Source organism: Pungitius pungitius, unplaced genomic scaffold (genome assembly GCF_949316345.1).
Source record: "Pungitius pungitius unplaced genomic scaffold, fPunPun2.1 scaffold_26, whole genome shotgun sequence".
NCBI classification, from domain to species: Eukaryota; Metazoa; Chordata; class Actinopteri; order Perciformes; family Gasterosteidae; genus Pungitius; species Pungitius pungitius.
Window position 1 is genome coordinate 479,531 of NW_026909893.1, and position 22,430 is coordinate 501,960.

General features: G+C 45.2%; 46 non-coding genes across 46 annotated transcripts; all 46 read right to left on the minus strand.

Moving 5' to 3' along the window:
- Nucleotides 1-316: 316 nt before the first annotated feature.
- On the minus strand, nucleotides 317-435 carry LOC134120101 (5S ribosomal RNA). Its single transcript, XR_009951650.1, has one exon. It is a non-coding gene; the product is annotated as a 5S ribosomal RNA (ribosomal RNA).
- Nucleotides 436-774: 339 nt separating this feature from the next.
- Nucleotides 775-893, minus strand: LOC134120102 (5S ribosomal RNA). The gene has a single exon (XR_009951651.1). It is a non-coding gene; the product is annotated as a 5S ribosomal RNA (ribosomal RNA).
- A 395-nt stretch (nucleotides 894-1,288) lies between these two features.
- On the minus strand, nucleotides 1,289-1,407 carry LOC134120237 (5S ribosomal RNA). The gene has a single exon (XR_009951786.1). It is a non-coding gene; the product is annotated as a 5S ribosomal RNA (ribosomal RNA).
- A 339-nt stretch (nucleotides 1,408-1,746) lies between these two features.
- LOC134120103 (5S ribosomal RNA) lies at nucleotides 1,747-1,865 on the minus strand. Its single transcript, XR_009951652.1, has one exon. It is a non-coding gene; the product is annotated as a 5S ribosomal RNA (ribosomal RNA).
- A 395-nt stretch (nucleotides 1,866-2,260) lies between these two features.
- LOC134120239 (5S ribosomal RNA) lies at nucleotides 2,261-2,379 on the minus strand. The gene has a single exon (XR_009951788.1). It is a non-coding gene; the product is annotated as a 5S ribosomal RNA (ribosomal RNA).
- A 339-nt stretch (nucleotides 2,380-2,718) lies between these two features.
- Nucleotides 2,719-2,837, minus strand: LOC134120104 (5S ribosomal RNA). Its single transcript, XR_009951653.1, has one exon. It is a non-coding gene; the product is annotated as a 5S ribosomal RNA (ribosomal RNA).
- Nucleotides 2,838-3,232: 395 nt separating this feature from the next.
- LOC134120217 (5S ribosomal RNA) lies at nucleotides 3,233-3,351 on the minus strand. The gene has a single exon (XR_009951766.1). It is a non-coding gene; the product is annotated as a 5S ribosomal RNA (ribosomal RNA).
- A 339-nt stretch (nucleotides 3,352-3,690) lies between these two features.
- Nucleotides 3,691-3,809, minus strand: LOC134120106 (5S ribosomal RNA). Its single transcript, XR_009951655.1, has one exon. It is a non-coding gene; the product is annotated as a 5S ribosomal RNA (ribosomal RNA).
- Nucleotides 3,810-4,204: 395 nt separating this feature from the next.
- On the minus strand, nucleotides 4,205-4,323 carry LOC134120107 (5S ribosomal RNA). Its single transcript, XR_009951656.1, has one exon. It is a non-coding gene; the product is annotated as a 5S ribosomal RNA (ribosomal RNA).
- A 339-nt stretch (nucleotides 4,324-4,662) lies between these two features.
- LOC134120108 (5S ribosomal RNA) lies at nucleotides 4,663-4,781 on the minus strand. Its single transcript, XR_009951657.1, has one exon. It is a non-coding gene; the product is annotated as a 5S ribosomal RNA (ribosomal RNA).
- A 395-nt stretch (nucleotides 4,782-5,176) lies between these two features.
- LOC134120319 (5S ribosomal RNA) lies at nucleotides 5,177-5,295 on the minus strand. Its single transcript, XR_009951867.1, has one exon. It is a non-coding gene; the product is annotated as a 5S ribosomal RNA (ribosomal RNA).
- A 339-nt stretch (nucleotides 5,296-5,634) lies between these two features.
- LOC134120109 (5S ribosomal RNA) lies at nucleotides 5,635-5,753 on the minus strand. Its single transcript, XR_009951658.1, has one exon. It is a non-coding gene; the product is annotated as a 5S ribosomal RNA (ribosomal RNA).
- Nucleotides 5,754-6,148: 395 nt separating this feature from the next.
- LOC134120110 (5S ribosomal RNA) lies at nucleotides 6,149-6,267 on the minus strand. The gene has a single exon (XR_009951659.1). It is a non-coding gene; the product is annotated as a 5S ribosomal RNA (ribosomal RNA).
- A 339-nt stretch (nucleotides 6,268-6,606) lies between these two features.
- LOC134120111 (5S ribosomal RNA) lies at nucleotides 6,607-6,725 on the minus strand. Its single transcript, XR_009951660.1, has one exon. It is a non-coding gene; the product is annotated as a 5S ribosomal RNA (ribosomal RNA).
- Nucleotides 6,726-7,120: 395 nt separating this feature from the next.
- On the minus strand, nucleotides 7,121-7,239 carry LOC134120112 (5S ribosomal RNA). The gene has a single exon (XR_009951661.1). It is a non-coding gene; the product is annotated as a 5S ribosomal RNA (ribosomal RNA).
- Nucleotides 7,240-7,634: 395 nt separating this feature from the next.
- On the minus strand, nucleotides 7,635-7,753 carry LOC134120113 (5S ribosomal RNA). The gene has a single exon (XR_009951662.1). It is a non-coding gene; the product is annotated as a 5S ribosomal RNA (ribosomal RNA).
- A 339-nt stretch (nucleotides 7,754-8,092) lies between these two features.
- LOC134120114 (5S ribosomal RNA) lies at nucleotides 8,093-8,211 on the minus strand. Its single transcript, XR_009951663.1, has one exon. It is a non-coding gene; the product is annotated as a 5S ribosomal RNA (ribosomal RNA).
- A 339-nt stretch (nucleotides 8,212-8,550) lies between these two features.
- LOC134120115 (5S ribosomal RNA) lies at nucleotides 8,551-8,669 on the minus strand. Its single transcript, XR_009951664.1, has one exon. It is a non-coding gene; the product is annotated as a 5S ribosomal RNA (ribosomal RNA).
- A 339-nt stretch (nucleotides 8,670-9,008) lies between these two features.
- On the minus strand, nucleotides 9,009-9,127 carry LOC134120117 (5S ribosomal RNA). Its single transcript, XR_009951666.1, has one exon. It is a non-coding gene; the product is annotated as a 5S ribosomal RNA (ribosomal RNA).
- Nucleotides 9,128-9,522: 395 nt separating this feature from the next.
- Nucleotides 9,523-9,641, minus strand: LOC134120118 (5S ribosomal RNA). Its single transcript, XR_009951667.1, has one exon. It is a non-coding gene; the product is annotated as a 5S ribosomal RNA (ribosomal RNA).
- Nucleotides 9,642-9,980: 339 nt separating this feature from the next.
- LOC134120119 (5S ribosomal RNA) lies at nucleotides 9,981-10,099 on the minus strand. The gene has a single exon (XR_009951668.1). It is a non-coding gene; the product is annotated as a 5S ribosomal RNA (ribosomal RNA).
- Nucleotides 10,100-10,438: 339 nt separating this feature from the next.
- LOC134120120 (5S ribosomal RNA) lies at nucleotides 10,439-10,557 on the minus strand. The gene has a single exon (XR_009951669.1). It is a non-coding gene; the product is annotated as a 5S ribosomal RNA (ribosomal RNA).
- A 395-nt stretch (nucleotides 10,558-10,952) lies between these two features.
- On the minus strand, nucleotides 10,953-11,071 carry LOC134120121 (5S ribosomal RNA). The gene has a single exon (XR_009951670.1). It is a non-coding gene; the product is annotated as a 5S ribosomal RNA (ribosomal RNA).
- Nucleotides 11,072-11,410: 339 nt separating this feature from the next.
- LOC134120122 (5S ribosomal RNA) lies at nucleotides 11,411-11,529 on the minus strand. The gene has a single exon (XR_009951671.1). It is a non-coding gene; the product is annotated as a 5S ribosomal RNA (ribosomal RNA).
- Nucleotides 11,530-11,924: 395 nt separating this feature from the next.
- LOC134120123 (5S ribosomal RNA) lies at nucleotides 11,925-12,043 on the minus strand. Its single transcript, XR_009951672.1, has one exon. It is a non-coding gene; the product is annotated as a 5S ribosomal RNA (ribosomal RNA).
- Nucleotides 12,044-12,382: 339 nt separating this feature from the next.
- Nucleotides 12,383-12,501, minus strand: LOC134120124 (5S ribosomal RNA). The gene has a single exon (XR_009951673.1). It is a non-coding gene; the product is annotated as a 5S ribosomal RNA (ribosomal RNA).
- Nucleotides 12,502-12,840: 339 nt separating this feature from the next.
- On the minus strand, nucleotides 12,841-12,959 carry LOC134120125 (5S ribosomal RNA). The gene has a single exon (XR_009951674.1). It is a non-coding gene; the product is annotated as a 5S ribosomal RNA (ribosomal RNA).
- Nucleotides 12,960-13,298: 339 nt separating this feature from the next.
- Nucleotides 13,299-13,417, minus strand: LOC134120126 (5S ribosomal RNA). Its single transcript, XR_009951675.1, has one exon. It is a non-coding gene; the product is annotated as a 5S ribosomal RNA (ribosomal RNA).
- A 395-nt stretch (nucleotides 13,418-13,812) lies between these two features.
- On the minus strand, nucleotides 13,813-13,931 carry LOC134120128 (5S ribosomal RNA). Its single transcript, XR_009951677.1, has one exon. It is a non-coding gene; the product is annotated as a 5S ribosomal RNA (ribosomal RNA).
- Nucleotides 13,932-14,270: 339 nt separating this feature from the next.
- Nucleotides 14,271-14,389, minus strand: LOC134120129 (5S ribosomal RNA). The gene has a single exon (XR_009951678.1). It is a non-coding gene; the product is annotated as a 5S ribosomal RNA (ribosomal RNA).
- Nucleotides 14,390-14,728: 339 nt separating this feature from the next.
- Nucleotides 14,729-14,847, minus strand: LOC134120130 (5S ribosomal RNA). Its single transcript, XR_009951679.1, has one exon. It is a non-coding gene; the product is annotated as a 5S ribosomal RNA (ribosomal RNA).
- Nucleotides 14,848-15,242: 395 nt separating this feature from the next.
- On the minus strand, nucleotides 15,243-15,361 carry LOC134120131 (5S ribosomal RNA). Its single transcript, XR_009951680.1, has one exon. It is a non-coding gene; the product is annotated as a 5S ribosomal RNA (ribosomal RNA).
- A 339-nt stretch (nucleotides 15,362-15,700) lies between these two features.
- On the minus strand, nucleotides 15,701-15,819 carry LOC134120270 (5S ribosomal RNA). The gene has a single exon (XR_009951818.1). It is a non-coding gene; the product is annotated as a 5S ribosomal RNA (ribosomal RNA).
- Nucleotides 15,820-16,214: 395 nt separating this feature from the next.
- On the minus strand, nucleotides 16,215-16,333 carry LOC134120277 (5S ribosomal RNA). Its single transcript, XR_009951825.1, has one exon. It is a non-coding gene; the product is annotated as a 5S ribosomal RNA (ribosomal RNA).
- A 339-nt stretch (nucleotides 16,334-16,672) lies between these two features.
- LOC134120132 (5S ribosomal RNA) lies at nucleotides 16,673-16,791 on the minus strand. The gene has a single exon (XR_009951681.1). It is a non-coding gene; the product is annotated as a 5S ribosomal RNA (ribosomal RNA).
- Nucleotides 16,792-17,130: 339 nt separating this feature from the next.
- LOC134120133 (5S ribosomal RNA) lies at nucleotides 17,131-17,249 on the minus strand. Its single transcript, XR_009951682.1, has one exon. It is a non-coding gene; the product is annotated as a 5S ribosomal RNA (ribosomal RNA).
- A 339-nt stretch (nucleotides 17,250-17,588) lies between these two features.
- LOC134120134 (5S ribosomal RNA) lies at nucleotides 17,589-17,707 on the minus strand. The gene has a single exon (XR_009951683.1). It is a non-coding gene; the product is annotated as a 5S ribosomal RNA (ribosomal RNA).
- A 339-nt stretch (nucleotides 17,708-18,046) lies between these two features.
- Nucleotides 18,047-18,165, minus strand: LOC134120135 (5S ribosomal RNA). Its single transcript, XR_009951684.1, has one exon. It is a non-coding gene; the product is annotated as a 5S ribosomal RNA (ribosomal RNA).
- Nucleotides 18,166-18,560: 395 nt separating this feature from the next.
- On the minus strand, nucleotides 18,561-18,679 carry LOC134120136 (5S ribosomal RNA). The gene has a single exon (XR_009951685.1). It is a non-coding gene; the product is annotated as a 5S ribosomal RNA (ribosomal RNA).
- Nucleotides 18,680-19,018: 339 nt separating this feature from the next.
- On the minus strand, nucleotides 19,019-19,137 carry LOC134120137 (5S ribosomal RNA). Its single transcript, XR_009951686.1, has one exon. It is a non-coding gene; the product is annotated as a 5S ribosomal RNA (ribosomal RNA).
- A 395-nt stretch (nucleotides 19,138-19,532) lies between these two features.
- On the minus strand, nucleotides 19,533-19,651 carry LOC134120139 (5S ribosomal RNA). Its single transcript, XR_009951688.1, has one exon. It is a non-coding gene; the product is annotated as a 5S ribosomal RNA (ribosomal RNA).
- A 395-nt stretch (nucleotides 19,652-20,046) lies between these two features.
- On the minus strand, nucleotides 20,047-20,165 carry LOC134120140 (5S ribosomal RNA). Its single transcript, XR_009951689.1, has one exon. It is a non-coding gene; the product is annotated as a 5S ribosomal RNA (ribosomal RNA).
- A 339-nt stretch (nucleotides 20,166-20,504) lies between these two features.
- Nucleotides 20,505-20,623, minus strand: LOC134120141 (5S ribosomal RNA). The gene has a single exon (XR_009951690.1). It is a non-coding gene; the product is annotated as a 5S ribosomal RNA (ribosomal RNA).
- A 395-nt stretch (nucleotides 20,624-21,018) lies between these two features.
- On the minus strand, nucleotides 21,019-21,137 carry LOC134120142 (5S ribosomal RNA). Its single transcript, XR_009951691.1, has one exon. It is a non-coding gene; the product is annotated as a 5S ribosomal RNA (ribosomal RNA).
- Nucleotides 21,138-21,476: 339 nt separating this feature from the next.
- Nucleotides 21,477-21,595, minus strand: LOC134120249 (5S ribosomal RNA). The gene has a single exon (XR_009951797.1). It is a non-coding gene; the product is annotated as a 5S ribosomal RNA (ribosomal RNA).
- A 395-nt stretch (nucleotides 21,596-21,990) lies between these two features.
- On the minus strand, nucleotides 21,991-22,109 carry LOC134120143 (5S ribosomal RNA). The gene has a single exon (XR_009951692.1). It is a non-coding gene; the product is annotated as a 5S ribosomal RNA (ribosomal RNA).
- Between the last annotated feature and the right edge of the window lie 321 nt (nucleotides 22,110-22,430).

A 22,430-nucleotide genomic window follows, 5' to 3' on the forward strand; every position in this document is an offset into this window, starting at 1 on the left:
TTAGCATTGGCAAGAGAGGTTCCTAAAGCCTGAAGGTAACTTTACTTTTCTTCACTGGCAATTCTAACATGTTGGGTTAGCACCTGTATTTCAACGGCTAAATTACAAACAATAGTATGCCAATCGTAAATGTTGATCAACACTAATTTAGCAATCATGAAACGGAATCATTTTGGATATTATTGTCTAATTTCCTTTCATATCCAACGTTAAAACAACACTAAACATGCATCTCTTCAACAATGTGATATTCTTTTTGTAATTTGTAGGTGTACAATCTGCGGCGCTCGGCGGCTTTCGGAGAGAGAAGTGAAAAAGCTTACGGCACCTGGGATTCCCAGGCGGTCTTCCATCCAGGTACTAACCAGGCCCTGCTCTGCTTAGCTTCCGAGATCAGACGAGATCGGGCGGAACCAGAGAGGTATGGCCGTAAGCTGCTTTTTATCTTTTTCCTAATCCTTTATAATGCGTCAATGAATTATGACACGCCTGCCGTTGGCATCTTTGTGTGGGTTAAATAAGGGTATGCAAAGAAGGCTGTGACATCCCATGCCGAAAATTGGATGGACTAGAGAAGACCCGCCCAGGGGTCCCAGCCAATCGGTGAATGGCCATTGCAGTCCCCGCCACCTCAAATGGCCTGACGATGGTATGGACGTAAGCCACCTTTCATCTTCTTCCTATTGCATCTCTTCTACAATGTGACATTTTTTTTACAATTGTGTAGGTGTACAATCTACGGCGCTGGGCGGCTTTCAGAGAGAGAAGTGAAAAAGCTTACGGCACCTGGGATTCCCAGGCGGTCTTCCATCCAGGTACTAACCAGGCCCTGCTCTGCTTAGCTTCCGAGATCAGACGAGATCGGGCGGAACCAGAGAGGTATGGCCGTAAGCTGCTTTTCATCTTTTTCCTAATCCTTTAAAACGTGTCAAAGATAATCAGAAGTTTCTTTTTCTAAAATTGAAGCAGTTCTTAGCATTGGCAAAAGAGGTTCCTAAAGCCTGAAGGTAACTTTACTTTTCTTCACTGGCAATTCTAACATGTTGGGTTAGCACCTGTATTTCAACGGCTAAATTACAAACAATAGTATGCCAATCGTAAATGTTGATCAACACTAATTTAGCAATCATGAAACGGAATAATTTTGGATATTATTGTCTAATTTCCTTTCATATCCAACGTTAAAACAACACTAAACATGCATCTCTTCAACAATGTGATATTCTTTTTGTAATTTGTAGGTGTACAATCTGCGGCGCTCGGCGGCTTTCGGAGAGAGAAGTGAAAAAGCTTACGGCACCTGGGATTCCCAGGCGGTCTTCCATCCAGGTACTAACCAAGCCCTGCTCTGCTTAGCTTCCGAGATCAGACGAGATCGGGCGGAACCAGAGAGGTATGGCCGTAAGCTGCTTTTTATCTTTTTCCTAATCCTTTATAATGCGTCAATGAATTATGACACGCCTGCCGTTGGCATCTTTGTGTGGGTTAAATAAGGGTATGCAAAGAAGGCTGTGACATCCCATGCCGAAAATTGGATGGACTAGAGAAGACCCGCCCAGGGGTCCCAGCCAATCGGTGAATGGCCATTGCAGTCCCCGCCACCTCAAATGGCCTGACGATGGTATGGACGTAAGCCACCTTTCATCTTCTTCCTATTGCATCTCTTCTACAATGTGACATTTTTTTTACAATTGTGTAGGTGTACAATCTACGGCGCTGGGCGGCTTTCAGAGAGAGAAGTGAAAAAGCTTACGGCACCTGGGATTCCCAGGCGGTCTTCCATCCAGGTACTAACCAGGCCCTGCTCTGCTTAGCTTCCGAGATCAGACGAGATCGGGCGGAACCAGAGAGGTATGGCCGTAAGCTGCTTTTCATCTTTTTCCTAATCCTTTAAAACGTGTCAAAGATAATCAGAAGTTTCTTTTTCTAAAATTGAAGCAGTTCTTAGCATTGGCAAAAGAGGTTCCTAAAGCCTGAAGGTAACTTTACTTTTCTTCACTGGCAATTCTAACATGTTGGGTTAGCACCTGTATTTCAACGGCTAAATTACAAACAATAGTATGCCAATCGTAAATGTTGATCAACACTAATTTAGCAATCATGAAACGGAATAATTTTGGATATTATTGTCTAATTTCCTTTCATATCCAACGTTAAAACAACACTAAACATGCATCTCTTCAACAATGTGATATTCTTTTTGTAATTTGTAGGTGTACAATCTGCGGCGCTCGGCGGCTTTCGGAGAGAGAAGTGAAAAAGCTTACGGCACCTGGGATTCCCAGGCGGTCTTCCATCCAGGTACTAACCAAGCCCTGCTCTGCTTAGCTTCCGAGATCAGACGAGATCGGGCGGAACCAGAGAGGTATGGCCGTAAGCTGCTTTTTATCTTTTTCCTAATCCTTTATAATGCGTCAATGAATTATGACACGCCTGCCGTTGGCATCTTTGTGTGGGTTAAATAAGGGTATGCAAAGAAGGCTGTGACATCCCATGCCGAAAATTGGATGGACTAGAGAAGACCCGCCCAGGGGTCCCAGCCAATCGGTGAATGGCCATTGCAGTCCCCGCCACCTCAAATGGCCTGACGATGGTATGGACGTAAGCCACCTTTCATCTTCTTCCTATTGCATCTCTTCTACAATGTGACATTTTTTTTACAATTGTGTAGGTGTACAATCTACGGCGCTGGGCGGCTTTCAGAGAGAGAAGTGAAAAAGCTTACGGCACCTGGGATTCCCAGGCGGTCTTCCATCCAGGTACTAACCAGGCCCTGCTCTGCTTAGCTTCCGAGATCAGACGAGATCGGGCGGAACCAGAGAGGTATGGCCGTAAGCTGCTTTTCATCTTTTTCCTAATCCTTTAAAACGTGTCAAAGATAATCAGAAGTTTCTTTTTCTAAAATTGAAGCAGTTCTTAGCATTGGCAAGAGAGGTTCCTAAAGCCTGAAGGTAACTTTACTTTTCTTCACTGGCAATTCTAACATGTTGGGTTAGCACCTGTATTTCAACGGCTAAATTACAAACAATAGTATGCCAATCGTAAATGTTGATCAACACTAATTTAGCAATCATGAAACGGAATCATTTTGGATATTATTGTCTAATTTCCTTTCATATCCAACGTTAAAACAACACTAAACATGCATCTCTTCAACAATGTGATATTCTTTTTGTAATTTGTAGGTGTACAATCTGCGGCGCTCGGCGGCTTTCGGAGAGAGAAGTGAAAAAGCTTACGGCACCTGGGATTCCCAGGCGGTCTTCCATTCAGGTACTAACCAGGCCCTGCTCTGCTTAGCTTCCGAGATCAGACGAGATCGGGCGGAACCAGAGAGGTATGGCCGTAAGCTGCTTTTTATCTTTTTCCTAATCCTTTATAATGCGTCAATGAATTATGACACGCCTGCCGTTGGCATCTTTGTGTGGGTTAAATAAGGGTATGCAAAGAAGGCTGTGACATCCCATGCCGAAAATTGGATGGACTAGAGAAGACCCGCCCAGGGGTCCCAGCCAATCGGTGAATGGCCATTGCAGTCCCCGCCACCTCAAATGGCCTGACGATGGTATGGACGTAAGCCACCTTTCATCTTCTTCCTATTGCATCTCTTCTACAATGTGACATTTTTTTTACAATTGTGTAGGTGTACAATCTACGGCGCTGGGCGGCTTTCAGAGAGAGAAGTGAAAAAGCTTACGGCACCTGGGATTCCCAGGCGGTCTTCCATCCAGGTACTAACCAGGCCCTGCTCTGCTTAGCTTCCGAGATCAGACGAGATCGGGCGGAACCAGAGAGGTATGGCCGTAAGCTGCTTTTCATCTTTTTCCTAATCCTTTAAAACGTGTCAAAGATAATCAGAAGTTTCTTTTTCTAAAATTGAAGCAGTTCTTAGCATTGGCAAAAGAGGTTCCTAAAGCCTGAAGGTAACTTTACTTTTCTTCACTGGCAATTCTAACATGTTGGGTTAGCACCTGTATTTCAACGGCTAAATTACAAACAATAGTATGCCAATCGTAAATGTTGATCAACACTAATTTAGCAATCATGAAACGGAATAATTTTGGATATTATTGTCTAATTTTCTTTCATATCCAACGTTAAAACAACACTAAACATGCATCTCTTCAACAATGTGATATTCTTTTTGTAATTTGTAGGTGTACAATCTGCGGCGCTCGGCGGCTTTCGGAGAGAGAAGTGAAAAAGCTTACGGCACCTGGGATTCCCAGGCGGTCTTCCATCCAGGTACTAACCAGGCCCTGCTCTGCTTAGCTTCCGAGATCAGACGAGATCGGGCGGAACCAGAGAGGTATGGCCGTAAGCTGCTTTTTATCTTTTTCCTAATCCTTTATAATGCGTCAATGAATTATGACACGCCTGCCGTTGGCATCTTTGTGTGGGTTAAATAAGGGTATGCAAAGAAGGCTGTGACATCCCATGCCGAAAATTGGATGGACTAGAGAAGACCCGCCCAGGGGTCCCAGCCAATCGGTGAATGGCCATTGCAGTCCCCGCCACCTCAAATGGCCTGACGATGGTATGGACGTAAGCCACCTTTCATCTTCTTCCTATTGCATCTCTTCTACAATGTGACATTTTTTTTACAATTGTGTAGGTGTACAATCTACGGCGCTGGGCGGCTTTCAGAGAGAGAAGTGAAAAAGCTTACGGCACCTGGGATTCCCAGGCGGTCTTCCATCCAGGTACTAACCAGGCCCTGCTCTGCTTAGCTTCCGAGATCAGACGAGATCGGGCGGAACCAGAGAGGTATGGCCGTAAGCTGCTTTTCATCTTTTTCCTAATCCTTTAAAACGTGTCAAAGATAATCAGAAGTTTCTTTTTCTAAAATTGAAGCAGTTCTTAGCATTGGCAAGAGAGGTTCCTAAAGCCTGAAGGTAACTTTACTTTTCTTCACTGGCAATTCTAACATGTTGGGTTAGCACCTGTATTTCAACGGCTAAATTACAAACAATAGTATGCCAATCGTAAATGTTGATCAACACTAATTTAGCAATCATGAAACGGAATCATTTTGGATAATATTGTCTAATTTCCTTTCATATCCAACGTTAAAACAACACTAAACATGCATCTCTTCAACAATGTGATATTCTTTTTGTAATTTGTAGGTGTACAATCTGCGGCGCTCGGCGGCTTTCGGAGAGAGAAGTGAAAAAGCTTACGGCACCTGGGATTCCCAGGCGGTCTTCCATCCAGGTACTAACCAGGGCCTGCTCTGCTTAGCTTCCGAGATCAGACGAGATCGGGCGGAACCAGAGAGGTATGGCTGTAAGCTGCTTTTTATCTTTTTCCTAATCCTTTATAATGCGTCAATGAATTATGACACGCCTGCCGTTGGCATCTTTGTGTGGGTTAAATAAGGGTATGCAAAGAAGGCTGTGACATCCCATGCCGAAAATTGGATGGACTAGAGAAGACCCGCCCAGGGGTCCCAGCCAATCGGTGAATGGCCATTGCAGTCCCCGCCACCTCAAATGGCCTGACGATGGTATGGACGTAAGCCACCTTTCATCTTCTTCCTATTGCATCTCTTCTACAATGTGACATTTTTTTTACAATTGTGTAGGTGTACAATCTACGGCGCTGGGCGGCTTTCAGAGAGAGAAGTGAAAAAGCTTACGGCACCTGGGATTCCCAGGCGGTCTTCCATCCAGGTACTAACCAGGCCCTGCTCTGCTTAGCTTCCGAGATCAGACGAGATCGGGCGGAACCAGAGAGGTATGGCCGTAAGCTGCTTTTCATCTTTTTCCTAATCCTTTAAAACGTGTCAAAGATAATCAGAAGTTTCTTTTTCTAAAATTGAAGCAGTTCTTAGCATTGGCAAGAGAGGTTCCTAAAGCCTGAAGGTAACTTTACTTTTCTTCACTGGCAATTCTAACATGTTGGGTTAGCACCTGTATTTCAACGGCTAAATTACAAACAATAGTATGCCAATCGTAAATGTTGATCAACACTAATTTAGCAATCATGAAACGGAATCATTTTGGATATTATTGTCTAATTTCCTTTCATATCCAACGTTAAAACAACACTAAACATGGATCTCTTCAACAATGTGATATTCTTTTTGTAATTTGTAGGTGTACAATCTGCGGCGCTCGGCGGCTTTCGGAGAGAGAAGTGAAAAAGCTTACGGCACCTGGGATTCCCAGGCGGTCTTCCATCCAGGTACTAACCAGGCCCTGCTCTGCTTAGCTTCCGAGATCAGACGAGATCGGGCGGAACCAGAGAGGTATGGCCGTAAGCTGCTTTTTATCTTTTTCCTAATCCTTTATAATGCGTCAATGAATTATGACACGCCTGCCGTTGGCATCTTTGTGTGGGTTAAATAAGGGTATGCAAAGAAGGCTGTGACATCCCATGCCGAAAATTGGATGGACTAGAGAAGACCCGCCCAGGGGTCCCAGCCAATCGGTGAATGGCCATTGCAGTCCCCGCCACCTCAAATGGCCTGACGATGGTATGGACGTAAGCCACCTTTCATCTTCTTCCTATTGCATCTCTTCTACAATGTGACATTTTTTTTACAATTGTGTAGGTGTACAATCTACGGCGCTGGGCGGCTTTCAGAGAGAGAAGTGAAAAAGCTTACGGCACCTGGGATTCCCAGGCGGTCTTCCATCCAGGTACTAACCAGGCCCTGCTCTGCTTAGCTTCCGAGATCAGACGAGATCGGGCGGAACCAGAGAGGTATGGCCGTAAGCTGCTTTTCATCTTTTTCCTAATCCTTTAAAACGTGTCAAAGATAATCAGAAGTTTCTTTTTCTAAAATTGAAGCAGTTCTTAGCATTGGCAAGAGAGGTTCCTAAAGCCTGAAGGTAACTTTACTTTTCTTCACTGGCAATTCTAACATGTTGGGTTAGCACCTGTATTTCAACGGCTAAATTACAAACAATAGTATGCCAATCGTAAATGTTGATCAACACTAATTTAGCAATCATGAAACGGAATCATTTTGGATATTATTGTCTAATTTCCTTTCATATCCAACGTTAAAACAACACTAAACATGCATCTCTTCAACAATGTGATATTCTTTTTGTAATTTGTAGGTGTACAATCTGCGGCGCTCGGCGGCTTTCGGAGAGAGAAGTGAAAAAGCTTACGGCACCTGGGATTCCCAGGCGGTCTTCCATCCAGGTACTAACCAGGCCCTGCTCTGCTTAGCTTCCGAGATCAGACGAGATCGGGCGGAACCAGAGAGGTATGGCCGTAAGCTGCTTTTCATCTTTTTCCTAATCCTTTAAAACGTGTCAAAGATAATCAGAAGTTTCTTTTTCTAAAATTGAAGCAGTTCTTAGCATTGGCAAGAGAGGTTCCTAAAGCCTGAAGGTAACTTTACTTTTCTTCACTGGCAATTCTAACATGTTGGGTTAGCACCTGTATTTCAACGGCTAAATTACAAACAATAGTATGCCAATCGTAAATGTTGATCAACACTAATTTAGCAATCATGAAACGGAATCATTTTGGATAATATTGTCTAATTTCCTTTCATATCCAACGTTAAAACAACACTAAACATGCATCTCTTCAACAATGTGATATTCTTTTTGTAATTTGTAGGTGTACAATCTGCGGCGCTCGGCGGCTTTCGGAGAGAGAAGTGAAAAAGCTTACGGCACCTGGGATTCCCAGGCGGTCTTCCATCCAGGTACTAACCAGGCCCTGCTCTGCTTAGCTTCCGAGATCAGACGAGATCGGGCGGAACCAGAGAGGTATGGCCGTAAGCTGCTTTTTATCTTTTTCCTAATCCTTTATAATGCGTCAATGAATTATGACACGCCTGCCGTTGGCATCTTTGTGTGGGTTAAATAAGGGTATGCAAAGAAGGCTGTGACATCCCATGCCGAAAATTGGATGGACTAGAGAAGACCCGCCCAGGGGTCCCAGCCAATCGGTGAATGGCCATTGCAGTCCCCGCCACCTCAAATGGCCTGACGATGGTATGGACGTAAGCCACCTTTCATCTTCTTCCTATTGCATCTCTTCTACAATGTGACATTTTTTTTACAATTGTGTAGGTGTACAATCTACGGCGCTGGGCGGCTTTCAGAGAGAGAAGTGAAAAAGCTTACGGCACCTGGGATTCCCAGGCGGTCTTCCATCCAGGTACTAACCAGGCCCTGCTCTGCTTAGCTTCCGAGATCAGACGAGATCGGGCGGAACCAGAGAGGTATGGCCGTAAGCTGCTTTTTATCTTTTTCCTAATCCTTTATAATGCGTCAATGAATTATGACACGCCTGCCGTTGGCATCTTTGTGTGGGTTAAATAAGGGTATGCAAAGAAGGCTGTGACATCCCATGCCGAAAATTGGATGGACTAGAGAAGACCCGCCCAGGGGTCCCAGCCAATCGGTGAATGGCCATTGCAGTCCCCGCCACCTCAAATGGCCTGACGATGGTATGGACGTAAGCCACCTTTCATCTTCTTCCTATTGCATCTCTTCTACAATGTGACATTTTTTTTACAATTGTGTGGGTGTACAATCTACGGCGCTGGGCGGCTTTCAGAGAGAGAAGTGAAAAAGCTTACGGCACCTGGGATTCCCAGGCGGTCTTCCATCCAGGTACTAACCAGGCCCTGCTCTGCTTAGCTTCCGAGATCAGACGAGATCGGGCGGAACCAGAGAGGTATGGCCGTAAGCTGCTTTTTATCTTTTTCCTAATCCTTTATAATGCGTCAATGAATTATGACACGCCTGCCGTTGGCATCTTTGTGTGGGTTAAATAAGGGTATGCAAAGAAGGCTGTGACATCCCATGCCGAAAATTGGATGGACTAGAGAAGACCCGCCCAGGGGTCCCAGCCAATCGGTGAATGGCCATTGCAGTCCCCGCCACCTCAAATGGCCTGACGATGGTATGGACGTAAGCCACCTTTCATCTTCTTCCTATTGCATCTCTTCTACAATGTGACATTTTTTTTACAATTGTGTAGGTGTACAATCTACGGCGCTGGGCGGCTTTCAGAGAGAGAAGTGAAAAAGCTTACGGCACCTGGGATTCCCAGGCGGTCTTCCATCCAGGTACTAACCAGGCCCTGCTCTGCTTAGCTTCCGAGATCAGACGAGATCGGGCGGAACCAGAGAGGTATGGCCGTAAGCTGCTTTTCATCTTTTTCCTAATCCTTTAAAACGTGTCAAAGATAATCAGAAGTTTCTTTTTCTAAAATTGAAGCAGTTCTTAGCATTGGCAAGAGAGGTTCCTAAAGCCTGAAGGTAACTTTACTTTTCTTCACTGGCAATTCTAACATGTTGGGTTAGCACCTGTATTTCAACGGCTAAATTACAAACAATAGTATGCCAATCGTAAATGTTGATCAACACTAATTTAGCAATCATGAAACGGAATCATTTTGGATAATATTGTCTAATTTCCTTTCATATCCAACGTTAAAACAACACTAAACATGCATCTCTTCAACAATGTGATATTCTTTTTGTAATTTGTAGGTGTACAATCTGCGGCGCTCGGCGGCTTTCGGAGAGAGAAGTGAAAAAGCTTACGGCACCTGGGATTCCCAGGCGGTCTTCCATCCAGGTACTAACCAGGCCCTGCTCTGCTTAGCTTCCGAGATCAGACGAGATCGGGCGGAACCAGAGAGGTATGGCCGTAAGCTGCTTTTTATCTTTTTCCTAATCCTTTATAATGCGTCAATGAATTATGACACGCCTGCCGTTGGCATCTTTGTGTGGGTTAAATAAGGGTATGCAAAGAAGGCTGTGACATCCCATGCCGAAAATTGGATGGACTAGAGAAGACCCGCCCAGGGGTCCCAGCCAATCGGTGAATGGCCATTGCAGTCCCCACCACCTCAAATGGCCTGACGATGGTATGGACGTAAGCCACCTTTCATCTTCTTCCTATTGCATCTCTTCTACAATGTGACATTTTTTTTACAATTGTGTAGGTGTACAATCTACGGCGCTGGGCGGCTTTCAGAGAGAGAAGTGAAAAAGCTTACGGCACCTGGGATTCCCAGGCGGTCTTCCATCCAGGTACTAACCAGGCCCTGCTCTGCTTAGCTTCCGAGATCAGACGAGATCGGGCGGAACCAGAGAGGTATGGCCGTAAGCTGCTTTTTATCTTTTTCCTAATCCTTTATAATGCGTCAATGAATTATGACACGCCTGCCGTTGGCATCTTTGTGTGGGTTAAATAAGGGTATGCAAAGAAGGCTGTGACATCCCATGCCGAAAATTGGATGGACTAGAGAAGACCCGCCCAGGGGTCCCAGCCAATCGGTGAATGGCCATTGCAGTCCCCGCCACCTCAAATGGCCTGACGATGGTATGGACGTAAGCCACCTTTCATCTTCTTCCTATTGCATCTCTTCTACAATGTGACATTTTTTTTACAATTGTGTAGATGTACAATCTACGGCGCTGGGCGGCTTTCAGAGAGAGAAGTGAAAAAGCTTACGGCACCTGGGATTCCCAGGCGGTCTTCCATCCAGGTACTAACCAGGCCCTGCTCTGCTTAGCTTCCGAGATCAGACGAGATCGGGCGGAACCAGAGAGGTATGGCCGTAAGCTGCTTTTCATCTTTTTCCTAATCCTTTAAAACGTGTCAAAGATAATCAGAAGTTTCTTTTTCTAAAATTGAAGCAGTTCTTAGCATTGGCAAGAGAGGTTCCTAAAGCCTGAAGGTAACTTTACTTTTCTTCACTGGCAATTCTAACATGTTGGGTTAGCACCTGTATTTCAACGGCTAAATTACAAACAATAGTATGCCAATCGTAAATGTTGATCAACACTAATTTAGCAATCATGAAACGGAATCATTTTGGATAATATTGTCTAATTTCCTTTCATATCCAACGTTAAAACAACACTAAACATGCATCTCTTCAACAATGTGATATTCTTTTTGTAATTTGTAGGTGTACAATCTGCGGCGCTCGGCGGCTTTCGGAGAGAGAAGTGAAAAAGCTTACGGCACCTGGGATTCCCAGGCGGTCTTCCATCCAGGTACTAACCAGGCCCTGCTCTGCTTAGCTTCCGAGATCAGACGAGATCGGGCGGAACCAGAGAGGTATGGCCGTAAGCTGCTTTTTATCTTTTTCCTAATCCTTTATAATGCGTCAATGAATTATGACACGCCTGCCGTTGGCATCTTTGTGTGGGTTAAATAAGGGTATGCAAAGAAGGCTGTGACATCCCATGCCGAAAATTGGATGGACTAGAGAAGACCCGCCCAGGGGTCCCAGCCAATCGGTGAATGGCCATTGCAGTCCCCGCCACCTCAAATGGCCTGACGATGGTATGGACGTAAGCCACCTTTCATCTTCTTCCTATTGCATCTCTTCTACAATGTGACATTTTTTTTACAATTGTGTAGGTGTACAATCTACGGCGCTGGGCGGCTTTCAGAGAGAGAAGTGAAAAAGCTTACGGCACCTGGGATTCCCAGGCGGTCTTCCATCCAGGTACTAACCAGGCCCTGCTCTGCTTAGCTTCCGAGATCAGACGAGATCGGGCGGAACCAGAGAGGTATGGCCGTAAGCTGCTTTTCATCTTTTTCCTAATCCTTTAAAACGTGTCAAAGATAATCAGAAGTTTCTTTTTCTAAAATTGAAGCAGTTCTTAGCATTGGCAAGAGAGGTTCCTAAAGCCTGAAGGTAACTTTACTTTTCTTCACTGGCAATTCTAACATGTTGGGTTAGCACCTGTATTTCAACGGCTAAATTACAAACAATAGTATGCCAATCGTAAATGTTGATCAACACTAATTTAGCAATCATGAAACGGAATCATTTTGGATATTATTGTCTAATTTCCTTTCATATCCAACGTTAAAACAACACTAAACATGGATCTCTTCAACAATGTGATATTCTTTTTGTAATTTGTAGGTGTACAATCTGCGGCGCTCGGCGGCTTTCGGAGAGAGAAGTGAAAAAGCTTACGGCACCTGGGATTCCCAGGCGGTCTTCCATCCAGGTACTAACCAGGCCCTGCTCTGCTTAGCTTCCGAGATCAGACGAGATCGGGCGGAACCAGAGAGGTATGGCCGTAAGCTGCTTTTTATCTTTTTCCTAATCCTTTATAATGCGTCAATGAATTATGACACGCCTGCCGTTGGCATCTTTGTGTGGGTTAAATAAGGGTATGCAAAGAAGGCTGTGACATCCCATGCCGAAAATTGGATGGACTAGAGAAGACCCGCCCAGGGGTCCCAGCCAATCGGTGAATGGCCATTGCAGTCCCCGCCACCTCAAATGGCCTGACGATGGTATGGACGTAAGCCACCTTTCATCTTCTTCCTATTGCATCTCTTCTACAATGTGACATTTTTTTTACAATTGTGTAGGTGTACAATCTACGGCGCTGGGCGGCTTTCAGAGAGAGAAGTGAAAAAGCTTACGGCACCTGGGATTCCCAGGCGGTCTTCCATCCAGGTACTAACCAGGCCCTGCTCTGCTTAGCTTCCGAGATCAGACGAGATCGGGCGGAACCAGAGAGGTATGGCCGTAAGCTGCTTTTCATCTTTTTCCTAATCCTTTATAATGCGTCAATGAATTATGACACGCCTGCCGTTGGCATCTTTGTGTGGGTTAAATAAGGGTATGCAAAGAAGGCTGTGACATCCCATGCCGAAAATTGGATGGACTAGAGAAGACCCGCCCAGGGGTCCCAGCCAATCGGTGAATGGCCATTGCAGTCCCCACCACCTCAAATGGCCTGACGATGGTATGGACGTAAGCCACCTTTCATCTTCTTCCTATTGCATCTCTTCTACAATGTGACATTTTTTTTACAATTGTGTAGGTGTACAATCTACGGCGCTGGGCGGCTTTCAGAGAGAGAAGTGAAAAAGCTTACGGCACCTGGGATTCCCAGGCGGTCTTCCATCCAGGTACTAACCAGGCCCTGCTCTGCTTAGCTTCCGAGATCAGACGAGATCGGGCGGAACCAGAGAGGTATGGCCGTAAGCTGCTTTTTATCTTTTTCCTAATCCTTTATAATGCGTCAATGAATTATGACACGCCTGCCGTTGGCATCTTTGTGTGGGTTAAATAAGGGTATGCAAAGAAGGCTGTGACATCCCATGCCGAAAATTGGATGGACTAGAGAAGACCCGCCCAGGGGTCCCAGCCAATCGGTGAATGGCCATTGTAGTCCCCGCCACCTCAAATGGCCTGACGATGGTATGGACGTAAGCCACCTTTCATCTTCTTCCTATTGCATCTCTTCTACAATGTGACATTTTTTTTACAATTGTGTAGATGTACAATCTACGGCGCTGGGCGGCTTTCAGAGAGAGAAGTGAAAAAGCTTACGGCACCTGGGATTCCCAGGCGGTCTTCCATCCAGGTACTAACCAGGCCCTGCTCTGCTTAGCTTCCGAGATCAGACGAGATCGGGCGGAACCAGAGAGGTATGGCCGTAAGCTGCTTTTCATCTTTTTCCTAATCCTTTAAAACGTGTCAAAGATAATCAGAAGTTTCTTTTTCTAAAATTGAAGCAGTTCTTAGCATTGGCAAGAGAGGTTCCTAAAGCCTGAAGGTAACTTTACTTTTCTTCACTGGCAATTCTAACATGTTGGGTTAGCACCTGTATTTCAACGGCTAAATTACAAACAATAGTATGCCAATCGTAAATGTTGATCAACACTAATTTAGCAATCATGAAACGGAATCATTTTGGATAATATTGTCTAATTTCCTTTCATATCCAACGTTAAAACAACACTAAACATGCATCTCTTCAACAATGTGATATTCTTTTTGTAATTTGTAGGTGTACAATCTGCGGCGCTCGGCGGCTTTCGGAGAGAGAAGTGAAAAAGCTTACGGCACCTGGGATTCCCAGGCGGTCTTCCATCCAGGTACTAACCAGGCCCTGCTCTGCTTAGCTTCCGAGATCAGACGAGATCGGGCGGAACCAGAGAGGTATGGCCGTAAGCTGCTTTTTATCTTTTTCCTAATCCTTTATAATGCGTCAATGAATTATGACACGCCTGCCGTTGGCATCTTTGTGTGGGTTAAATAAGGGTATGCAAAGAAGGCTGTGACATCCCATGCCGAAAATTGGATGGACTAGAGAAGACCCGCCCAGGGGTCCCAGCCAATCGGTGAATGGCCATTGCAGTCCCCACCACCTCAAATGGCCTGACGATGGTATGGACGTAAGCCACCTTTCATCTTCTTCCTATTGCATCTCTTCTACAATGTGACATTTTTTTTACAATTGTGTAGGTGTACAATCTACGGCGCTGGGCGGCTTTCAGAGAGAGAAGTGAAAAAGCTTACGGCACCTGGGATTCCCAGGCGGTCTTCCATCCAGGTACTAACCAGGCCCTGCTCTGCTTAGCTTCCGAGATCAGACGAGATCGGGCGGAACCAGAGAGGTATGGCCGTAAGCTGCTTTTTATCTTTTTCCTAATCCTTTATAATGCGTCAATGAATTATGACACGCCTGCCGTTGGCATCTTTGTGTGGGTTAAATAAGGGTATGCAAAGAAGGCTGTGACATCCCATGCCGAAAATTGGATGGACTAGAGAAGACCCGCCCAGGGGTCCCAGCCAATCGGTGAATGGCCATTGCAGTCCCCGCCACCTCAAATGGCCTGACGATGGTATGGACGTAAGCCACCTTTCATCTTCTTCCTATTGCATCTCTTCTACAATGTGACATTTTTTTTACAATTGTGTAGGTGTACAATCTACGGCGCTGGGCGGCTTTCAGAGAGAGAAGTGAAAAAGCTTACGGCACCTGGGATTCCCAGGCGGTCTTCCATCCAGGTACTAACCAGGCCCTGCTCTGCTTAGCTTCCGAGATCAGACGAGATCGGGCGGAACCAGAGAGGTATGGCCGTAAGCTGCTTTTCATCTTTTTCCTAATCCTTTAAAACGTGTCAAAGATAATCAGAAGTTTCTTTTTCTAAAATTGAAGCAGTTCTTAGCATTGGCAAGAGAGGTTCCTAAAGCCTGAAGGTAACTTTACTTTTCTTCACTGGCAATTCTAACATGTTGGGTTAGCACCTGTATTTCAACGGCTAAATTACAAACAATAGTATGCCAATCGTAAATGTTGATCAACACTAATTTAGCAATCATGAAACGGAATCATTTTGGATAATATTGTCTAATTTCCTTTCATATCCAACGTTAAAACAACACTAAACATGCATCTCTTCAACAATGTGATATTCTTTTTGTAATTTGTAGGTGTACAATCTGCGGCGCTCGGCGGCTTTCGGAGAGAGAAGTGAAAAAGCTTACGGCACCTGGGATTCCCAGGCGGTCTTCCATCCAGGTACTAACCAGGCCCTGCTCTGCTTAGCTTCCGAGATCAGACGAGATCGGGCGGAACCAGAGAGGTATGGCCGTAAGCTGCTTTTTATCTTTTTCCTAATCCTTTATAATGCGTCAATGAATTATGACACGCCTGCCGTTGGCATCTTTGTGTGGGTTAAATAAGGGTATGCAAAGAAGGCTGTGACATCCCATGCCGAAAATTGGATGGACTAGAGAAGACCCGCCCAGGGGTCCCAGCCAATCGGTGAATGGCCATTGCAGTCCCCGCCACCTCAAATGGCCTGACGATGGTATGGACGTAAGCCACCTTTCATCTTCTTCCTATTGCATCTCTTCTACAATGTGACATTTTTTTTACAATTGTGTAGGTGTACAATCTACGGCGCTGGGCGGCTTTCAGAGAGAGAAGTGAAAAAGCTTATGGCACCTGGGATTCCCAGGCGGTCTTCCATCCAGGTACTAACCAGGCCCTGCTCTGCTTAGCTTCCGAGATCAGACGAGATCGGGCGGAACCAGAGAGGTATGGCCGTAAGCTGCTTTTCATCTTTTTCCTAATCCTTTAAAACGTGTCAAAGATAATCAGAAGTTTCTTTTTCTAAAATTGAAGCAGTTCTTAGCATTGGCAAGAGAGGTTCCTAAAGCCTGAAGGTAACTTTACTTTTCTTCACTGGCAATTCTAACATGTTGGGTTTGCACCTGTATTTCAACGGCTAAATTACAAACAATAGTATGCCAATCGTAAATGTTGATCAACACTAATTTAGCAATCATGAAACGGAATCATTTTGGATAATATTGTCTAATTTCCTTTCATATCCAACGTTAAAACAACACTAAACATGCATCTCTTCAACAATGTGATATTCTTTTTGTAATTTGTAGGTGTACAATCTGCGGCGCTCGGCGGCTTTCGGAGAGAGAAGTGAAAAAGCTTACGGCACCTGGGATTCCCAGGCGGTCTTCCATCCAGGTACTAACCAGGCCCTGCTCTGCTTAGCTTCTGAGATCAGACGAGATCGGGCGGAACCAGAGAGGTATGGCCGTAAGCTGCTTTTTATCTTTTTCCTAATCCTTTATAATGCGTCAATGAATTATGACACGCCTGCCGTTGGCATCTTTGTGTGGGTTAAATAAGGGTATGCAAAGAAGGCTGTGACATCCCATGCCGAAAATTGGATGGACTAGAGAAGACCCGCCCAGGGGTCCCAGCCAATCGGTGAATGGCCATTGCAGTCCCCGCCACCTCAAATGGCCTGACGATGGTATGGACGTAAGCCACCTTTCATCTTCTTCCTATTGCATCTCTTCTACAATGTGACATTTTTTTTACAATTGTGTAGGTGTACAATCTACGGCGCTGGGCGGCTTTCAGAGAGAGAAGTGAAAAAGCTTACGGCACCTGGGATTCCCAGGCGGTCTTCCATCCAGGTACTAACCAGGCCCTGCTCTGCTTAGCTTCCGAGATCAGACGAGATCGGGCGGAACCAGAGAGGTATGGCCGTAAGCTGCTTTTCATCTTTTTCCTAATCCTTTATAATGCGTCAATGAATTATGACACGCCTGCCGTTGGCATCTTTGTGTGGGTTAAATAAGGGTATGCAAAGAAGGCTGTGACATCCCATGCCGAAAATTGGATGGACTAGAGAAGACCCGCCCAGGGGTCCCAGCCAATCGGTGAATGGCCATTGCAGTCCCCACCACCTCAAATGGCCTGACGATGGTATGGACGTAAGCCACCTTTCATCTTCTTCCTATTGCATCTCTTCTACAATGTGACATTTTTTTTACAATTGTGTAGGTGTACAATCTACGGCGCTGGGCGGCTTTCAGAGAGAGAAGTGAAAAAGCTTACGGCACCTGGGATTCCCAGGCGGTCTTCCATCCAGGTACTAACCAGGCCCTGCTCTGCTTAGCTTCCGAGATCAGACGAGATCGGGCGGAACCAGAGAGGTATGGCCGTAAGCTGCTTTTTATCTTTTTCCTAATCCTTTATAATGCGTCAATGAATTATGACACGCCTGCCGTTGGCATCTTTGTGTGGGTTAAATAAGGGTATGCAAAGAAGGCTGTGACATCCCATGCCGAAAATTGGATGGACTAGAGAAGACCCGCCCAGGGGTCCCAGCCAATCGGTGAATGGCCATTGCAGTCCCCACCACCTCAAATGGCCTGACGATGGTATGGACGTAAGCCACCTTTCATCTTCTTCCTATTGCATCTCTTCTACAATGTGACATTTTTTTTACAATTGTGTAGGTGTACAATCTACGGCGCTGGGCGGCTTTCAGAGAGAGAAGTGAAAAAGCTTACGGCACCTGGGATTCCCAGGCGGTCTTCCATCCAGGTACTAACCAGGCCCTGCTCTGCTTAGCTTCCGAGATCAGACGAGATCGGGCGGAACCAGAGAGGTATGGCCGTAAGCTGCTTTTTATCTTTTTCCTAATCCTTTATAATGCGTCAATGAATTATGACACGCCTGCCGTTGGCATCTTTGTGTGGGTTAAATAAGGGTATGCAAAGAAGGCTGTGACATCCCATGCCGAAAATTGGATGGACTAGAGAAGACCCGCCCAGGGGTCCCAGCCAATCGGTGAATGGCCATTGCAGTCCCCGCCACCTCAAATGGCCTGACGATGGTATGGACGTAAGCCACCTTTCATCTTCTTCCTATTGCATCTCTTCTACAATGTGACATTTTTTTTACAATTGTGTAGGTGTACAATCTACGGCGCTGGGCGGCTTTCAGAGAGAGAAGTGAAAAAGCTTACGGCACCTGGGATTCCCAGGCGGTCTTCCATCCAGGTACTAACCAGGCCCTGCTCTGCTTAGCTTCCGAGATCAGACGAGATCGGGCGGAACCAGAGAGGTATGGCCGTAAGCTGCTTTTCATCTTTTTCCTAATCCTTTAAAACGTGTCAAAGATAATCAGAAGTTTCTTTTTCTAAAATTGAAGCAGTTCTTAGCATTGGCAAGAGAGGTTCCTAAAGCCTGAAGGTAACTTTACTTTTCTTCACTGGCAATTCTAACATGTTGGGTTAGCACCTGTATTTCAACGGCTAAATTACAAACAATAGTATGCCAATCGTAAATGTTGATCAACACTAATTTAGCAATCATGAAACGGAATCATTTTGGATAATATTGTCTAATTTCCTTTCATATCCAACGTTAAAACAACACTAAACATGCATCTCTTCAACAATGTGATATTCTTTTTGTAATTTGTAGGTGTACAATCTGCGGCGCTCGGCGGCTTTCGGAGAGAGAAGTGAAAAAGCTTACGGCACCTGGGATTCCCAGGCGGTCTTCCATCCAGGTACTAACCAGGCCCTGCTCTGCTTAGCTTCCGAGATCAGACGAGATCGGGCGGAACCAGAGAGGTATGGCCGTAAGCTGCTTTTTATCTTTTTCCTAATCCTTTATAATGCGTCAATGAATTATGACACGCCTGCCGTTGGCATCTTTGTGTGGGTTAAATAAGGGTATGCAAAGAAGGCTGTGACATCCCATGCCGAAAATTGGATGGACTAGAGAAGACCCGCCCAGGGGTCCCAGCCAATCGGTGAATGGCCATTGCAGTCCCCGCCACCTCAAATGGCCTGACGATGGTATGGACGTAAGCCACCTTTCATCTTCTTCCTATTGCATCTCTTCTACAATGTGACATTTTTTTTACAATTGTGTAGGTGTACAATCTACGGCGCTGGGCGGCTTTCAGAGAGAGAAGTGAAAAAGCTTACGGCACCTGGGATTCCCAGGCGGTCTTCCATCCAGGTACTAACCAGGCCCTGCTCTGCTTAGCTTCCGAGATCAGACGAGATCGGGCGGAACCAGAGAGGTATGGCCGTAAGCTGCTTTTCATCTTTTTCCTAATCCTTTAAAACGTGTCAAAGATAATCAGAAGTTTCTTTTTCTAAAATTGAAGCAGTTCTTAGCATTGGCAAGAGAGGTTCCTAAAGCCTGAAGGTAACTTTACTTTTCTTCACTGGCAATTCTAACATGTTGGGTTAGCACCTGTATTTCAACGGCTAAATTACAAACAATAGTATGCCAATCGTAAATGTTGATCAACACTAATTTAGCAATCATGAAACGGAATCATTTTGGATAATATTGTCTAATTTCCTTTCATATCCAACGTTAAAACAACACTAAACATGCATCTCTTCAACAATGTGATATTCTTTTTGTAATTTGTAGGTGTACAATCTGCGGCGCTCGGCGGCTTTCGGAGAGAGAAGTGAAAAAGCTTACGGCACCTGGGATTCCCAGGCGGTCTTCCATCCAGGTACTAACCAGGCCCTGCTCTGCTTAGCTTCCGAGATCAGACGAGATCGGGCGGAACCAGAGAGGTATGGCCGTAAGCTGCTTTTCATCTTTTTCCTAATCCTTTAAAACGTGTCAAAGATAATCAGAAGTTTCTTTTTCTAAAATTGAAGCAGTTCTTAGCATTGGCAAGAGAGGTTCCTAAAGCCTGAAGGTAACTTTACTTTTCTTCACTGGCAATTCTAACATGTTGGGTTAGCACCTGTATTTCAACGGCTAAATTACAAACAATAGTATGCCAATCGTAAATGTTGATCAACACTAATTTAGCAATCATGAAACGGAATCATTTTGGATAATATTGTCTAATTTCCTTTCATATCCAACGTTAAAACAACACTAAACATGCATCTCTTCAACAATGTGATATTCTTTTTGTAATTTGTAGGTGTACAATCTGCGGCGCTCGGCGGCTTTCGGAGAGAGAAGTGAAAAAGCTTACGGCACCTGGGATTCCCAGGCGGTCTTCCATCCAGGTACTAACCAGGCCCTGCTCTGCTTAGCTTCCGAGATCAGACGAGATCGGGCGGAACCAGAGAGGTATGGCCGTAAGCTGCTTTTTATCTTTTTCCTAATCCTTTATAATGCGTCAATGAATTATGACACGCCTGCCGTTGGCATCTTTGTGTGGGTTAAATAAGGGTATGCAAAGAAGGCTGTGACATCCCATGCCGAAAATTGGATGGACTAGAGAAGACCCGCCCAGGGGTCCCAGCCAATCGGTGAATGGCCATTGCAGTCCCCGCCACCTCAAATGGCCTGACGATGGTATGGACGTAAGCCACCTTTCATCTTCTTCCTATTGCATCTCTTCTACAATGTGACATTTTTTTTACAATTGTGTAGGTGTACAATCTACGGCGCTGGGCGGCTTTCAGAGAGAGAAGTGAAAAAGCTTACGGCACCTGGGATTCCCAGGCGGTCTTCCATCCAGGTACTAACCAGGCCCTGCTCTGCTTAGCTTCCGAGATCAGACGAGATCGGGCGGAACCAGAGAGGTATGGCCGTAAGCTGCTTTTCATCTTTTTCCTAATCCTTTAAAACGTGTCAAAGATAATCAGAAGTTTCTTTTTCTAAAATTGAAGCAGTTCTTAGCATTGGCAAGAGAGGTTCCTAAAGCCTGAAGGTAACTTTACTTTTCTTCACTGGCAATTCTAACATGTTGGGTTAGCACCTGTATTTCAACGGCTAAATTACAAACAATAGTATGCCAATCGTAAATGTTGATCAACACTAATTTAGCAATCATGAAACGGAATCATTTTGGATAATATTGTCTAATTTCCTTTCATATCCAACGTTAAAACAACACTAAACATGCATCTCTTCAACAATGTGATATTCTTTTTGTAATTTGTAGGTGTACAATCTGCGGCGCTCGGCGGCTTTCGGAGAGAGAAGTGAAAAAGCTTACGGCACCTGGGATTCCCAGGCGGTCTTCCATCCAGGTACTAACCAGGCCCTGCTCTGCTTAGCTTCCGAGATCAGACGAGATCGGGCGGAACCAGAGAGGTATGGCCGTAAGCTGCTTTTTATCTTTTTCCTAATCCTTTATAATGCGTCAATGAATTATGACACGCCTGCCGTTGGCATCTTTGTGTGGGTTAAATAAGGGTATGCAAAGAAGGCTGTGACATCCCATGCCGAAAATTGGATGGACTAGAGAAGACCCGCCCAGGGGTCCCAGCCAATCGGTGAATGGCCATTGCAGTCCCCGCCACCTCAAATGGCCTGACGATGGTATGGACGTAAGCCACCTTTCATCTTCTTCCTATTGCATCTCTTCTACAATGTGACATTTTTTTTACAATTGTGTAGGTGTACAATCTACGGCGCTGGGCGGCTTTCAGAGAGAGAAGTGAAAAAGCTTACGGCACCTGGGATTCCCAGGCGGTCTTCCATCCAGGTACTAACCAGGCCCTGCTCTGCTTAGCTTCCGAGATCAGAGGAGATCGGGCGGAACCAGAGAGGTATGGCCGTAAGCTGCTTTTCATCTTTTTCCTAATCCTTTAAAACGTGTCAAAGATAATCAGAAGTTTCTTTTTCTAAAATTGAAGCAGTTCTTAGCATTGGCAAGAGAGGTTCCTAAAGCCTGAAGGTAACTTTACTTTTCTTCACTGGCAATTCTAACATGTTGGGTTAGCACCTGTATTTCAACGGCTAAATTACAAACAATAGTATGCCAATCGTAAATGTTGATCAACACTAATTTAGCAATCATGAAACGGAATCATTTTGGATAATATTGTCTAATTTCCTTTCATATCCAACGTTAAAACAACACTAAACATGCATCTCTTCAACAATGTGATATTCTTTTTGTAATTTGTAGGTGTACAATCTGCGGCGCTCGGCGGCTTTCGGAGAGAGAAGTGAAAAAGCTTACGGCACCTGGGATTCCCAGGCGGTCTTCCATCCAGGTACTAACCAGGCCCTGCTCTGCTTAGCTTCCGAGATCAGACGAGATCGGGCGGAACCAGAGAGGTATGGCCGTAAGCTGCTTTTTATCTTTTTCCTAATCCTTTATAATGCGTCAATGAATTATGACACGCCTGCCGTTGGCATCTTTGTGTGGGTTAAATAAGGGTATGCAAAGAAGGCTGTGACATCCCATGCCGAAAATTGGATGGACTAGAGAAGACCCGCCCAGGGGTCCCAGCCAATCGGTGAATGGCCATTGCAGTCCCCGCCACCTCAAATGGCCTGACGATGGTATGGACGTAAGCCACCTTTCATCTTCTTCCTATTGCATCTCTTCTACAATGTGACATTTTTTTTACAATTGTGTAGGTGTACAATCTACGGCGCTGGGCGGCTTT